Here is a 13680-nt window from a genome sequence, read left to right as displayed (position 1 = left end):
AACCCCTGCAGGGAAAACCAAGAATGGTATGTTTAGATTGAAGCTTTTTTTTTTTCTTGGAAATGTGAGAAGTGGCACTGACAGTCCTGTCTTAGGTCCTCCCTTATTGGAGGGGATAATGAGCAATAAGGGTCCAAAGGGAAGGCAGCTGGAAGGAAAAGAAACATTGTGCCTGGACAAGTGGTATAATGAGCCCTCAAGTAATCTATCCAAGGCTGAGGCTTTATGCAGGGACAGCTGCCCATTAGAGTTAATTAACCAACAGGAGACAAGCTACAAGGTGTGAGTGTGCTTCCAAAACCTGGCAGCCAGGGGAAGGAACAAGCCACAGTAGCCGGAGGCTGAGGTGGGGTAGAACTGCGATTGTGGAAGACAGAATGGACTGGGCTTGTAGTTGCTGTTCACTGCTTCCGGCTACTCAGCATCCAGGCACTTTGTGCGCTCCTTTCTGTGCTCATTAAGGTTTCCATTTCATAGCTGAGAAAGCCCAGCCCCTTCCTTCAAGAGCCAGGAAAGGAAGCAACCTCTCTCCTGACTTCTGGAACAAAACTGCATACAGTGAGCTAGGCCAGAGTGCTGTGGGATTTGCTCTTCAGAGGCTGAGTCTGATAACATTTTGAGAGACTCCAGGTGCGGTGCAAGCAAACCAGCTTCCTGAAACAGGGTCAAGAACTGCACTAGATGATTCAAGATGCCCTCCCATTCCTGTGGATCTGATGGAAGGCCACCAAGTAGCGCTGGGGGAAGTCCAGGCTGGGCTCAGGCATCCCTGGGCTGCCATGTGGCTAATGTACATGGAGCTACACTCAGTGCAGTGCTGTTTTCTCGAATTTTGATTCAAGTCTCACATTACTTAAGAATTGAGAACAGAACTAAACACTTAGAAAATGTTTCAAAGACAGAAATGGAATAATATATAACTTCTAGTTTTTGTACTAAGCTTTCGCTAGACCATTCACTATTTATTAAATCCAAATTTTTATTTCAGAGAAATTTTCAGACACTAGGATTCATTAAAAACTTCTACGTTCCTTAGTAACACATTTTTACACAGTGGTTTTATTAATAGTTAAAAACAATAATTTGCTTTATGGAATGATTTACTTTTATACTATCGAGTGAAAACTTTTTAAAACTTAATTGCATTATTTCCTTACTCTGAAGCCCATCAATATTTAGTGCTTTACTTACTATAATATAATGGTAATAATTTGTTTTTATGTTATTAATAGCTCTTAAATGTTCTGTTTAGTTCATCTAACTCTGTCATTTCTTCAATCTTCTTCTCCTTGAGTTTCTCAAACTCCTGCTTTGAGGAGACATATAATAAATATTTGTGAATTATAAATATTTGTGAATTTTGTAGTTCTTACTATTTTAGGCCTCTTTAAACAGGTCAACTGTAAATATTAGTAGAGAAGACAGTGTAAAAAATAATTTATTTGCAATGTAGCTGAAATTCAATCAACTCAACAGAACCCAATAGTTTCAAATCTCAGATCCAAAAATAGAAGAGGGTTTCTATCTTCAAGGTTTTCACAGTTTAACCCTGTACAAATAGAATACTCCTATATTGGTTTGCTCTAATTGTTGAAGGTTACTGAGATAAAGTCTCTTCTTTTGCTCTTTCCTTCTAAATCTGATAGGAACCATGTCAACTATCAAGCACTCCCAAGATGCATGGCAGGTGTCTTAACATATCCTCTAGTAACAACCATAACTCATAGCATAGGTGTAATATTTCAGTGTATTATAGAGTTACAGGGCTGGCTTTGTGGCATAGCTGGTTAAACTGCTTGAGATACTGTCAGCCTATATCTGTGTGCTGGTTTGAGCTCTGGCTGCTCTACTTCTGATTTAACTTCCTGCTAATGCACTTGGAAAGACAGCAGATGATGGCCCAAGTACATGAGTTTCTGCCACCCATGTGGGAGACTCAGATGGAACTCCTGGCTCCTTACTTCAGTCTGACCCAGACTTGTCTATTATGGCCATTTGGGGAGTGAACCAGCACATGGAAGATGTCTGTGTTTGTCTCTCTCTATGTCTCTGTCACTTGATTGCCAACTATATTTCTGCCAAGGGACCTATTCTTTTTTGAAGTATAAGCTATGTGTCTGATTAGTTAGGGAATCAGGTGGCTTTAACTGTCTAATCCTTATCTAAGATTTTTATACAATTATTCAATTAATTTTGCAGTATTTAACAACTATTTCTTTTTAAAATTTTTATTAATATAAAGAGAACAGATTCAAAGCGTTCCATAGATACACTTACTACAAGACAACCATACTCCCTCACTCCCATGCTCTCCCCTTTTCTCTCTCTTCATCAGTTTTTTCAAAGATAAATTTTAATCCACTCTATATTCATATCCTTAATTCACCACTAATCATAATATTTAACAAGTTAATAATGGGAAGACCCCTGTTTCCCAGGAGTATAAACAAGGGCTAAAAATGACAATCATATTCCAAAATGTCCATTTCATACTTATATTTTTGTATTCTATATAAACTGCCACATTATCAGAGAAAACATTTGTCTTTTTGAGACTGGCTTATTTCACTGAGCATAATGGTTTCCATTTGCATACATTTTGTTGCAAAAGATAGGATTTCATTTGTTATATGGTTGAGTTTATTACATAGTGTATACATACCACTTTTTGATCTCAGAAGCTAATCAGGTTTGGGCCTGGTTAGTACTTGGATGGGAGATATCTTCTGTTTTGTGATGGCATTTTAATGGAGCAGTCTGTATAAAGTATTTGTTCAGAATTAAACTTATTGAAATCTTATATTGGCTTATCATGTCATATCTCTGTTTAAGAAGATCAGTTCTCTTTCTGCCATAAGAGTGATTAGTTCACTGGTCATAAAATTGATTGGAAATTTGTCAATTTCAATGACAACAAAGGCTAATTAAAAACATATTTTTTGACATCTGCTTTTTGCACACTGACCCTATTAATTTGGATTTATTAGAACTACATGATTCATATTTATTTTTGACTTCAACAGACAACAAAGTAAATAATAGTTGAAGAAACAACCTGACCTTGTCTTTATAGTTTAGCAGTTTTTATCTTTTAAAAAAATTGTATTTATATAAAGGTAACAAATGTCATATATTTGCTATATACAAATTTAAGAGCATAATGACACTGTCTGTCCTACCCTTCCTCATCCCCTCACTCCCATCCTCCCACCCACCTTTTTTTCTTGCTTTCTTATTTGTCTCTTAATTTATGCAATCACATACTTTCAGTCTACTTTATAATCACATGCTTAACCCTCCACTAAATAACATATTCAGCAAGTAGCAAGTAGAAAAACCACTGTTCCTCAGGAGTCCAGATAAGGACTATGAATAATCTAAAAATGCCAACTTGGTTCATATGCATCACATTTCTTGTTTTTTGTTTTTTTTTTTTTTGTATATTCTGTATATTGATTACCACAAATCAGGGAAACATGATATTTGTCTTTTGGAGACTGGCTCATTTCACTAAGCCTAATGTTCTCCAGTTACATCCATTTCATTGCAAAAGACAGGAATTCATATATATATATTTTTAACAGCTGAGTGGTGTTCCATCGTGTATACCTCTCTTCCTTAGTTTTTTATCTTTGCTAGTTAAATAAATTTTGTTTAGTACTGTTTATAATATTAAATTCACTTGACAGGTATCACATACATTTATCTTTTGGTGATTTTTCAGGTGGAGAATAGTTTAATTTAGGGAATGATCCTTAAGAAGTTGTCTAGCTGGTTTTACCTTTATATCATGGAGTGAGTGCTATCATAAAGCAGGATGGGTTACCCTTATCCCATATCACAGTGCCTAAATCAAATCCTAGCTGTGCTGTTTCTAATCTAATGCTCCTGAGAGTCAGCAGACTATGGCCCAAGTACTTGGGTTTATGTTCCTCTACCTTTCAAATAAATAAATATTTAAAGAAAATAATTTAGGTAACATATCAGTATTGGACATGTGTATTCATGATAGTTATATACTGTTCCTAAATCAAAAAGAGGAATATTCAGTAAAATGGAACTCTTAGACTTCAGATTGAGTTTTGAAACATATGCTTGACATAATTTGTTGAGAGCAATACTGTAACAGAAAACTATATTTGATCTTTGTGTGTACATGTATGTGTTTTTACCTCATTTGTTTTGTGATGACACATACTGACACAACATATTGATGCCTGTATTTGGAACAACAGTGACATATGTCCACCTAGAAAAATGATTTCTTTTTCATTTTCAATGTTGCACTTTAAATTGTTTTAAGGTGAACAAATTTCATGTATTTCATATACACAGCTTAGTGATACTTCCTACCCTAACCCCTTCTTTCCCATGCACCCACCCACCCACCTCCTTCTTCCTTTCTTATTCTTTTAATTTTTAGAATGATCTCAGTTTATTTTATACTCATAAGATTAATCCTACAGTAAGGAAATAATTCAGTAAATAGAAGAAAAAAATATTGTTTCTCAACCGTAGAGACCAGGGCTATAAGCAATCATCGAATCTCAAAATGTCAATTTTGCTCATATGTATTAAATTTTTTGTATTCTTAGTTGTCACAGGCCAGAGAAAACATACGGTGTTTGTGTTTTGGTGATGGGCTTCTTTCATCAAGTATAATAGTTTTCAGTTGTATCCATTTTGTTGGAAAAGACAGGATTTCATTCTTTTTATGGTTGAGTAGTACTCCACAGTGTGTGTGTGTATGTGTGCACGCGCGTGTGTGTATATATATATATCACATTTTCTTTATCCATTCTTCATTCGATGGACATCAGGGTTGATTCCATATCTTAGCGATTGTGAACTGAGTTTTAATAAACATGGTGGTATAGATAACTTTTATATGCTGATTTCATTTAGCTCAGTTAAATTTCCAGGAAGGGGTTGGCTGGATCTTACAGTAGATCTATTTTCAGCTTTGCGAGGTACCTCATGCTGTCTTCCATGGTGACTGTACTGGTTTACATTCCCACCAACAGTGGACTGGAGTACCTTTCTCCCCACGTCATTGCCCTCCTTTATTGTTTCTTGATTCTGTATGAGAGCCTTTCTAACTGGAATGAGGTGAAAACCCATTGTGGTTTTTTTTTTTTTTTTCCTTTAGTTGATGGCTGGTGTACTGAGCATTTTTTCCATGATTGTGTTGGCCATCTAGAATTCTTCTTTTGAAAAATGCCTGTTCAAGCTCTTTAATGATTCATTTGAAAGGAACAAGTAGTTCGGATCCAAATTTGAATAAAAGTGTAATGTGTGGATAAGATCTGAAAAAGAAATGTGGAGCATATTAAAATCTCTCAATCATGTGCACCATCACCTTCCATGTACTGCTGTTTCGGATTGGCAGACACGCACTTCTCATGCACAGAATGCCGTTAGCACTCCAAACAAATTAACTGTTAATTCATTATTCTGATAAATTGGGGATGGTCTTATTTTGATGCTGACAGTAGGCCTTAATTATTTTATATTTTAAAATTGTTTTTATTAGATTTTGGATTAGCATGTAATACCTGTAAATTTTATGGCGTACAGTGCAATATTTCATTGGATAGTCACAATGAAACTGTATCATACAATATAATTAGTCTTTTTTGCTATTATATTAAAGAAAGATGAGGTAAAAACAGTGCCATATTCCTCTTTTGTGAATTATTAACCATATTTGTGAATCATCATTTTAAATTTAACAGCATATGAGACAATGAAAACTTTTTTCTACTTAGCAGCGTTTCTTTGTACTTGATCGTTTTATATCTGTATTTTCTGGAAACACTATTTTTAAATTGTTCTGCATCTGTAGGCTTTACAGTAAGTGTTGTGATTAATATAATCCTCTTGATTAGTATTAAAAATTCATAGACATGTATGGAAAGTTTTTATTGAAAATGAACATTGTTTTATTTTTCTGGTTATAAAAATGATTCATTCCCATTATGATAAGGTAAGTTATAAATTTTAAAAGTCTGAAAAGGAAATTGCCATTCCTCATGAATAATCACAATTACTATTTTGGTAAGTATAATTTTAAGTGTCACAATTTCATATACACAAATTCATCATCTTTAATAAATGAGATCATTATGTGTTCTGTTTATCTTTTCATTGGCATTTTTCCATGTCAATATGTATAAAACTTTATCAGTCACCTTTTTTGTAAGTTAGAAAACTAATTTCACTATTGATATCATGAAAAAAATGCTAGGAATTTCAGTCAATGTAGAAGTGTATTGTTAAAAGGATGTGCTTCTCTTCACAGTAATAGGAATCCTGCTTCCTTTCCCATCTAGTAATTTATGCTAACAGTTGGGATTGTCATGGGAGATTTTATGCTTTGAATTATACATAATTATATAGAAATAATTTAAATATTATCACACTTTACCCATATTCTGCATTTTTTTCCACTGAAGAACTATATACTTGAGATATTTTATGTCAACAGAGTTTTATTCCTTTTTATTTGTGGAATCATAGTTCTATTAACTTATTTCCCGCTGATAAATATATAGATTTCATTTTACAAATAGTTTCCCTGCGGCTGAATGCAAGGACATTAATTTAAATTGCTGCAGTTCTGCACATTTTAAATTTTCTGGATAAACCTAAGTTAACCTCTGAGAATTTGGCCACTTACTTACCAACTGCTTTCCCATGTCTTCAGCAATATTGGAAAATACATATTTTTTTTTAAATAGGAAACTCTGGCTATAGTTAATTAATTGTGACAAACATTTCATACTAACATGTTAACAATAGGAGAAACTGGAAGTGTGGTACATAGGAACTGTTTGTACTGTGCAGTTTTTGTTTTATAAGTTTAAAACAATTCTGAAGTTAAAAGTTTTAAAAATAGAACAATTGGTCGGCGCTGCGGCTCACTAGGCTAATCCTCCGCCTTGTGGCGCCGGCACACAGGGTTCTAATCCCGGTCGGGGCGCCGGATTCTGTCCCGGTTGCCCCTCTTCCAGTCCAGCTCTCTGCTGTGGCCCGGGAGTGCAGTGGAGGATGCCCCAAGTCCTTGGGCCCTGTACCCCATGGGAGACCAGGCTAAGCACTTGGCTCCTGGCTTCGGATCAGCGCGGTGCGCCGGCTGCGGCGGCCATTGGAGGGTGAACCAACAGCAAAGGAAGACCTTTCTCTCTGTCTCTCTCTCTCTCACTGTCCACTCTGCCTGTAAAAACAAAAACAAAAACAAAAAAAACAAAAAACAAAAAAAAGTAGAAAAATTAAGTATTGCTAAACTAATAACCAAAGTGTCATTTTATTAGTTGGGTTTCCTGTGAAATAAACAAGTAAGATTGGGAACTTTTTTTCTTTGTCATTGTGTTTCATATGTGAAGTATATTTAAAGATTTTATCCATTTTTAAATGTTTATTATTGATATTTAAAAGCTAGTAATACCTATGGATAATTTATTATAGTATAAAAATATTTTCTAAACTTTGTTATTTTTCTTTATGTATTTTCTGTACTTTGGCTTGAAACATTTTTTAGAGTCATTGAAATAGTCTTTTAAAAATGTTTATTTATGGGACTAGTGCTGTGGTGTAGTAGATAAAACTGCTGCCTGCAGTGCTGGCATCCCGTATGGGTGCCTGTTCGAGTCTCGGCTGCTCCACTTTGGATCCAGCTCTCTGTTAATGGCCCAGGAAAGCAGTAGAAGATGGCCCAAGTCCTTGGGGCCCTGCACCCACATGGGAGACTTAGAAGAAACTTCTGCCTCCTGACTGGATCGGCTTACCTCTGGCCGTTGTGGACATTTGAGGAGTGAACCAGTGGATGGAAGGCCTTTCTCTCTGTGTTTCTCCCTCTCTGTATCTCTGCTTCTCAGATAAATAAATAAAACTTTTAAAAAGATGTTTATTTGTTTCATGTGCTTGAAAGGCTTAGTAACAGTTAGAAAGGGATCTTTTCTCTGCTGGTTCACTCCCCAAATGTCCACGACATCCAGGCTTGGGTCAGGCTGAAGCCAGGAGCCCAGAACTCCATCCAGGTGCAGAGTCTTCTCATCCCGAAATACAATATTTCTTCCCATTCCTTCAGTCATTATTTTGCATCATTAAGTGAAATTTAATGTAATACTCAATTTAGCATATATTTCTACATTTCTTAATAGGTATATATATATATATTGCTATGAAATTTATAATACTAGTTGCTACTATGATATAAATTTTGCTTAAAAACTTTTATGTTGATTCTAGCTGATATAAATATATATATTAATAATGTATGTTATTCATCCTATATTCATTCTGTATGAAGCAATGTTACTGACTACTCAGTAGTAATAAAATAATCTTGTATATTCTAGGTAGAAAATTTTGTCCCTGGAATTAAAAAAAAACCTTTTTTTTAATAATACTTGTAGCTATCATTTATTCTTGTTTAAGTTTCATTCATTAAAACCTCAAATAAAATGTTTAAAATCTCAGTAATAGGGAGAATACTTAATCTTGACTTTGAGCATAATATTTGCCATAACTTTATTCATAGCTCTCTTGATAATTTTGCTTTGTTTTTCGTTTATAAGAATAGGCATAAAACTTATTAAATGCTATTTCAAAATCTAATGAAATCTGGTAAGATAAAGAATTTATTAAATTTCCTAATGATGAATTCTGTGTTTATTCCTAGGGTAAGCTACATTGTCATGCTCTACTACATTCTTCTATTAAATGGTTAGATTCAGTTGGATAATATTTTATTTATGAATGTATGTTTAATAAGAAAGTTGTCTGACAATTCTGCTTTCCTATATAATTTTGTTACCAATTAGAAAAGCAGGAATACATAATTATTCAAATAGAATAGTAGTGGAAATCAGATCAATCTGTTCTTAATGAGATAATTAACTGAAGACAGATAAATAGTTACTTTTTGCAAAGCTATCAGACAGGATTTTATGACTTGAGATTCATAGTTTTAGAAGCATCTTGAGATGTAAAGCTCAAGAGAATTTGGAATTTCTTGATAATAATTTGTCTCCATTAAACCACTCTGACTACTGTTGCCTTTATGAGATTGTGTTACCTCTAGCTTTCTATTGTACATAGAGACTACATTTTATTCTTTGGCCCTGTGGAGTGTCCCTTTAAATAGAGTGTGTCTCTAAGATTTGAGTTTCACTGTCTTTGACCTCTTTGATTGCCCTGGCAGCTCCCAACCCACATAACAGGTGCATAATCAATATTGTTATTTGGTGAAACTGTTTCCTTGCACCTTGCTATGCACTTTCATGGCAGAGTTCTATTAGTTTACTATTCTACAGAACTCAAAATATATGGTCATTTCTTATTACTACTAGGCTGCAAAGCAACACTGTTTCACCAGGAGAAATAGAGGGGTCAACTTGTTTAGCCAGAGGTCACTTGGATGCAAACATGTGGCAAGCACAGACACTGTTCTTCAATTCTCAGATTCAGTCCCAGATCTCCGGGCTAGGCTCTCTTAGAAGCAAAGCATGCCCTGCATTCAGAAAGACACTAAAGCTCCTGGGTTTCTTGATGGGAGTTATTGCACCTTGTCTCCATCTGCCACTCTCACCAGCATTTGGCAGCCAGCTTGGGTCTTAGGAAGAGTTATTTTACTTGACTAAAAATAAATAAATTAAAAGCTACATCAGGAGCTATTCAGTAATTTTCAATTTGATATGTTAAAGTAAAACTTGAAAGAAGCTGCCCACTCCCCCATACACAGCCTTGTTAGGTGTGGTGACACTAGAAGTGAAGCATACTGTCTGAGCCTTTGTGGAATGCAAATGAATTTCAAAGGGAAATTTCATTCTCCTTTCTTGTTCTGAATTTCTGATGCTGTCTCTTCCCTCCAAATTCCATTTTTCTCTTTGCCTCATCTTCATCTAAGATTATATATTTTAAGCATATTGATGCATGTAGTGTACTTATTTATTCATTGAAGAACTATTTATTGTTTGGCTACCATATGTTAGGTGCCAGGTGCTGATGGTTAAATGAGAAGCAAACACAGGTGAGACTCCTACTCTTAGAAATCGGGGTGTTGGCACTAATGAAATAATCATCAGTAATGCACAATTAAACACTAAGAATCATGCTCTGAAGAAAAATACCTCACTTGGATCTAGGGTATAGTATTGGTGGAAATCTTTGCATGAAATTCTAAGTGGTAAAAGGGTGACTTTGAAGAAGAAAGAAAATTCCAGGCTAGAAAGAATACCACATGTAAATGTCCTGTGATCAAAGGAAGCATTGATATCCAAAAATACGTTGATGCAGCTGAAGCAAAGACAGAAAAAGAACTGCGCAATGAGTCTTGGCCCAAACTGTAAAAGAGCTGGTAGGGAAGAGCTTCTGACATAGGAATTGGGAAATGATTATGGAGAGAACAAATTTTCGTGTCAAAATATTTGTTGCTTGTAGTATGGTGAACGTATTGTAGAAAAGGAACATCTGTTGACAATAAAGTCTAAAAATGGAGAAAATAATGAAAAAAATTGAAAACCTTCACTAGGATAGAGGGCAACAAAAGCACATTAGTCAGGAGATGATCAAAAGTCGTGGATAGATGTGGGAATGGAGGGAGTGAGCATTGTCCAGGTAGCCTGAAGATTCATGGGCCACCTTACCACTCACACAGGCCTTTGTCCACATGACAGTAGTTTCGTCATCATTCCAATTACTCTGAGAATCATTAGTGAGATTCTGTTTGTATAGCTGAGTAAATGAATGTTTTCAGTGATGGCTTACTTAAACTCGCAGCATTTAAATTTGATATCATTCTATTTTAATTTTAAATGTTTTACTTCAGAACAGTTTTTAAAACTAAAAAAGGATGAATTCATTTGGAGGCAAAAATTTTGAGATCCATACATTGTTTTTTCATAATATACACTTTGCAAAAAGTTTATCCTTTTTTACATTTTGTTTAAAAATGTTTTCAATGCTTTATTGTTCATGTCAATGTAATACTGATACAAAGAAAACAGATTCAGTGTAGGTCATAGATAAAATTCTGATAACAAAATGATATTCTGTTTCTCTTCCACCCTCCCCCCTCTTGTTTCTCTTTCTTCTTTCTTTTATAGTTTTTGAGATAACATATTTTTAATTAACATTACAGTGAAGGGATTTCTGCCCCACTAAATAAAGAGATCAACGAGTAAAAAGTAAAAAGGCCTTCATTCAGTGGTAATATGGACAAGATCTATAAACAATGATAACATGGAAAAATGGGCATTTCACCAACTTCATAAAATTTAAAATAATCATAGATCATTAAAATTATGGTAGTATAAATTTTTTTTTTTTTTTTTTTTTTTTTTTTTTTTTTTTTTGACAGGCAGAGTGGACAGTGAGAGAGAGAGACAGAGAGAAAGGTCTTCCTTTGCCGTTGGTTCACCCTCCAATGGCCGCCGCGGCTGGCGCGCTGCGGCCGGCGCACCGTGCTGATCCGATGGCAGGAGCCAGGAGCCAGGTGCTTTTCCTGGTCTCCCATGGGGTGCAGGGCCCAAGCACCTGGGCCATCCTCCACTGCACTCCCGGGCCACAGCAGAGGGCTGGCCTGGAAGAGGGGCAACCGGGACAGAATCCGGCGCCCCGACCGGGACTAGAACCCGGTGTGCCGGCGCCACAAGGCGGAGGATTAGCCTAGTGAGCCGCGGCGCCGGCCTGGTAGTATAAATTTTTAACCATTGGTTTAACAGCAATATAAAACAAAATTTGACAAAAATATATTTGTAGCAATACTGATACACAGGAATCTTCTATGGGATTTTGTTGATTTTTTTCTTCTTTAAATTTTAGTTCCCACATATAAGGGAGAATATGTGGTATTTGTCTTTCTGTGTCCAGCTTATTTCACGCAACGTGATGCCCCTATTGCATTCATTTTACTGCAAGTAGTAGAAATTCATTCTTTTTTACAGCTGAATAATATTCCATTGTGTATATATACCACATTCTCTTTATCTACCATCTGGTGATGAAAACTTTGATTCCATGTTTTGGCTATTGTGAACAGTACTACTATAAACATGGTAGTACAGGAATCTCTTTGATACAACATGTTCATATCTTTTAGATATATACACAGAAATAGAATTGCTGAGTCATATGACAAGTCCATTTCTAGAGTTTGTTTTGTTTTTAAGAGATATCCAGGGTCTCCCACTGTGGCGCACTGGGTTAAGCCAGAGCCTGCAATGCATCATTCCATATGGGTGCTGGTTCGAGTTCTGGCTGCTCCCCTTCCAATCCAGCTCCCTGCTAATGCACTTGGGAAAGCAGAGGAAGATGGCCCGAGTCTTTGGGCCCCTGCACCCACATGGGAGTGCAGGATGAAGTTCCTGATTGCTGGCTTCAGCCTGGCTCAGCCCCAGTCATTGTAGCTACTAGGGAAGTGAACCAGCAGATGAAAGATTCTCTCTCTCTTTCTTCTCATCTTCCTCCACCACCACCTCCTCTTCTCTCTGTAACTCTGCCTTTCAAATAAGTAAATATTAAAAAAGAATACCCATACTGTTTTCAATGGTAGCTGTACTAATTTACATTTCCACCAACAGTGTCTAAGTGTTCTCCTTTCTCCACATCTTTGCTAGGATTTGTTATTCTCTATCTTTTGGATAACAATCATTCTGATGGAGATCAAGTGATATCTCATTGTGGTTTGATTTACATTTCCCTGATGGCTAGTGATGTTAAGCATTTTTTCAATGATTTGTTGGCCATTTGTATTTCTTCTTTTCAGAACTATCATTGAAGTCTTTTGCCCATTTCTTAATTGGATTGTTTCTTGTTGAGTTTTTAAAGTTGCTGATATATTCTGCATATTAATCCTTTGTTTAGGTAGCTTGCATTTTTTTCTTCTATTTTGTTGGATATGTATTCACTTTGTTGATTGATTACTTTACTATGCAGAAGCTTCTAGGCTTGATATAGTCTCATTTGTTTAGTTTGCTTTTGTTACCTGTGCTTTGGGGGCCTTATACAAGAAATCATCCCTACATCCATGTCTTAGACAGTTTCCCATATGTTTTTATCCAGCAACTTTGTAGTCTCAGGTCTTAAATTTAGGTCTTTGATCCATCTTATGTTGATTTTTGTATATGGTGAGAGATGTGGATCTACTTTCATGTTTCTACATGTTTATATATCTAGTTCTGCAGACACCATTTGTTGAAGAGATTAACCTACTCCACTGTTTGTTAGGTCCATCTGTTCAATAGTATGGTTCCAACTTGACGAATCTTTATTGATTTTTCTGGCTGGATAATCTGTCCATTGATGAAAATGAGGTGTTGAAGTCCCCCACTATTTTGTATGGGAGTCTATTTCTCCCTTTATGTCTAATAGTATTTGCTGTATATATCTGGGTTGTCTTGCATTGGGTATATATATTTTTATGATTTTTTAAAAATTATTTATTTATTTGAGAGGCAGAGTTACAGACAGGGAGAAGGAGAGACAGAGAGAAAGGTCTTTGATCTGCTGGTTTACTTCGCAAATGGTGGTAATAGCCGCAGCTGGGCTGATCCCAAGCCAGGAGCCAGAAGCCTCCTCCAGGAATCTCATGCAGGAGCAGGGGCCCAAGCACTTGAGACATCTTCCACTGCTTTCCCAGGCCATAAGCAGGGAACTGGATCAGAAGGGGCAGCTGGG

General features: G+C 36.0%; 1 protein-coding gene across 2 annotated transcripts in view; it reads left to right on the top strand.

Annotated features, from left to right (window-relative positions):
• The window catches only part of CTNNA3 (catenin alpha 3), a 1694949-nt gene that overhangs the window by 992686 nt on the left and 688583 nt on the right, over positions 1–13680 (top strand). The window lies entirely within an intron of this gene.

This window comes from Oryctolagus cuniculus, chromosome 15 (genome assembly GCF_051225735.1).
Source record: "Oryctolagus cuniculus isolate XC-2025 breed Fujian yellow rabbit chromosome 15, ASM5122573v1, whole genome shotgun sequence".
NCBI classification, from domain to species: Eukaryota; Metazoa; Chordata; class Mammalia; order Lagomorpha; family Leporidae; genus Oryctolagus; species Oryctolagus cuniculus.
Note: the sequence above shows the minus strand (reverse complement) of the source record. Positions and strands in the feature narration are given on the sequence as shown.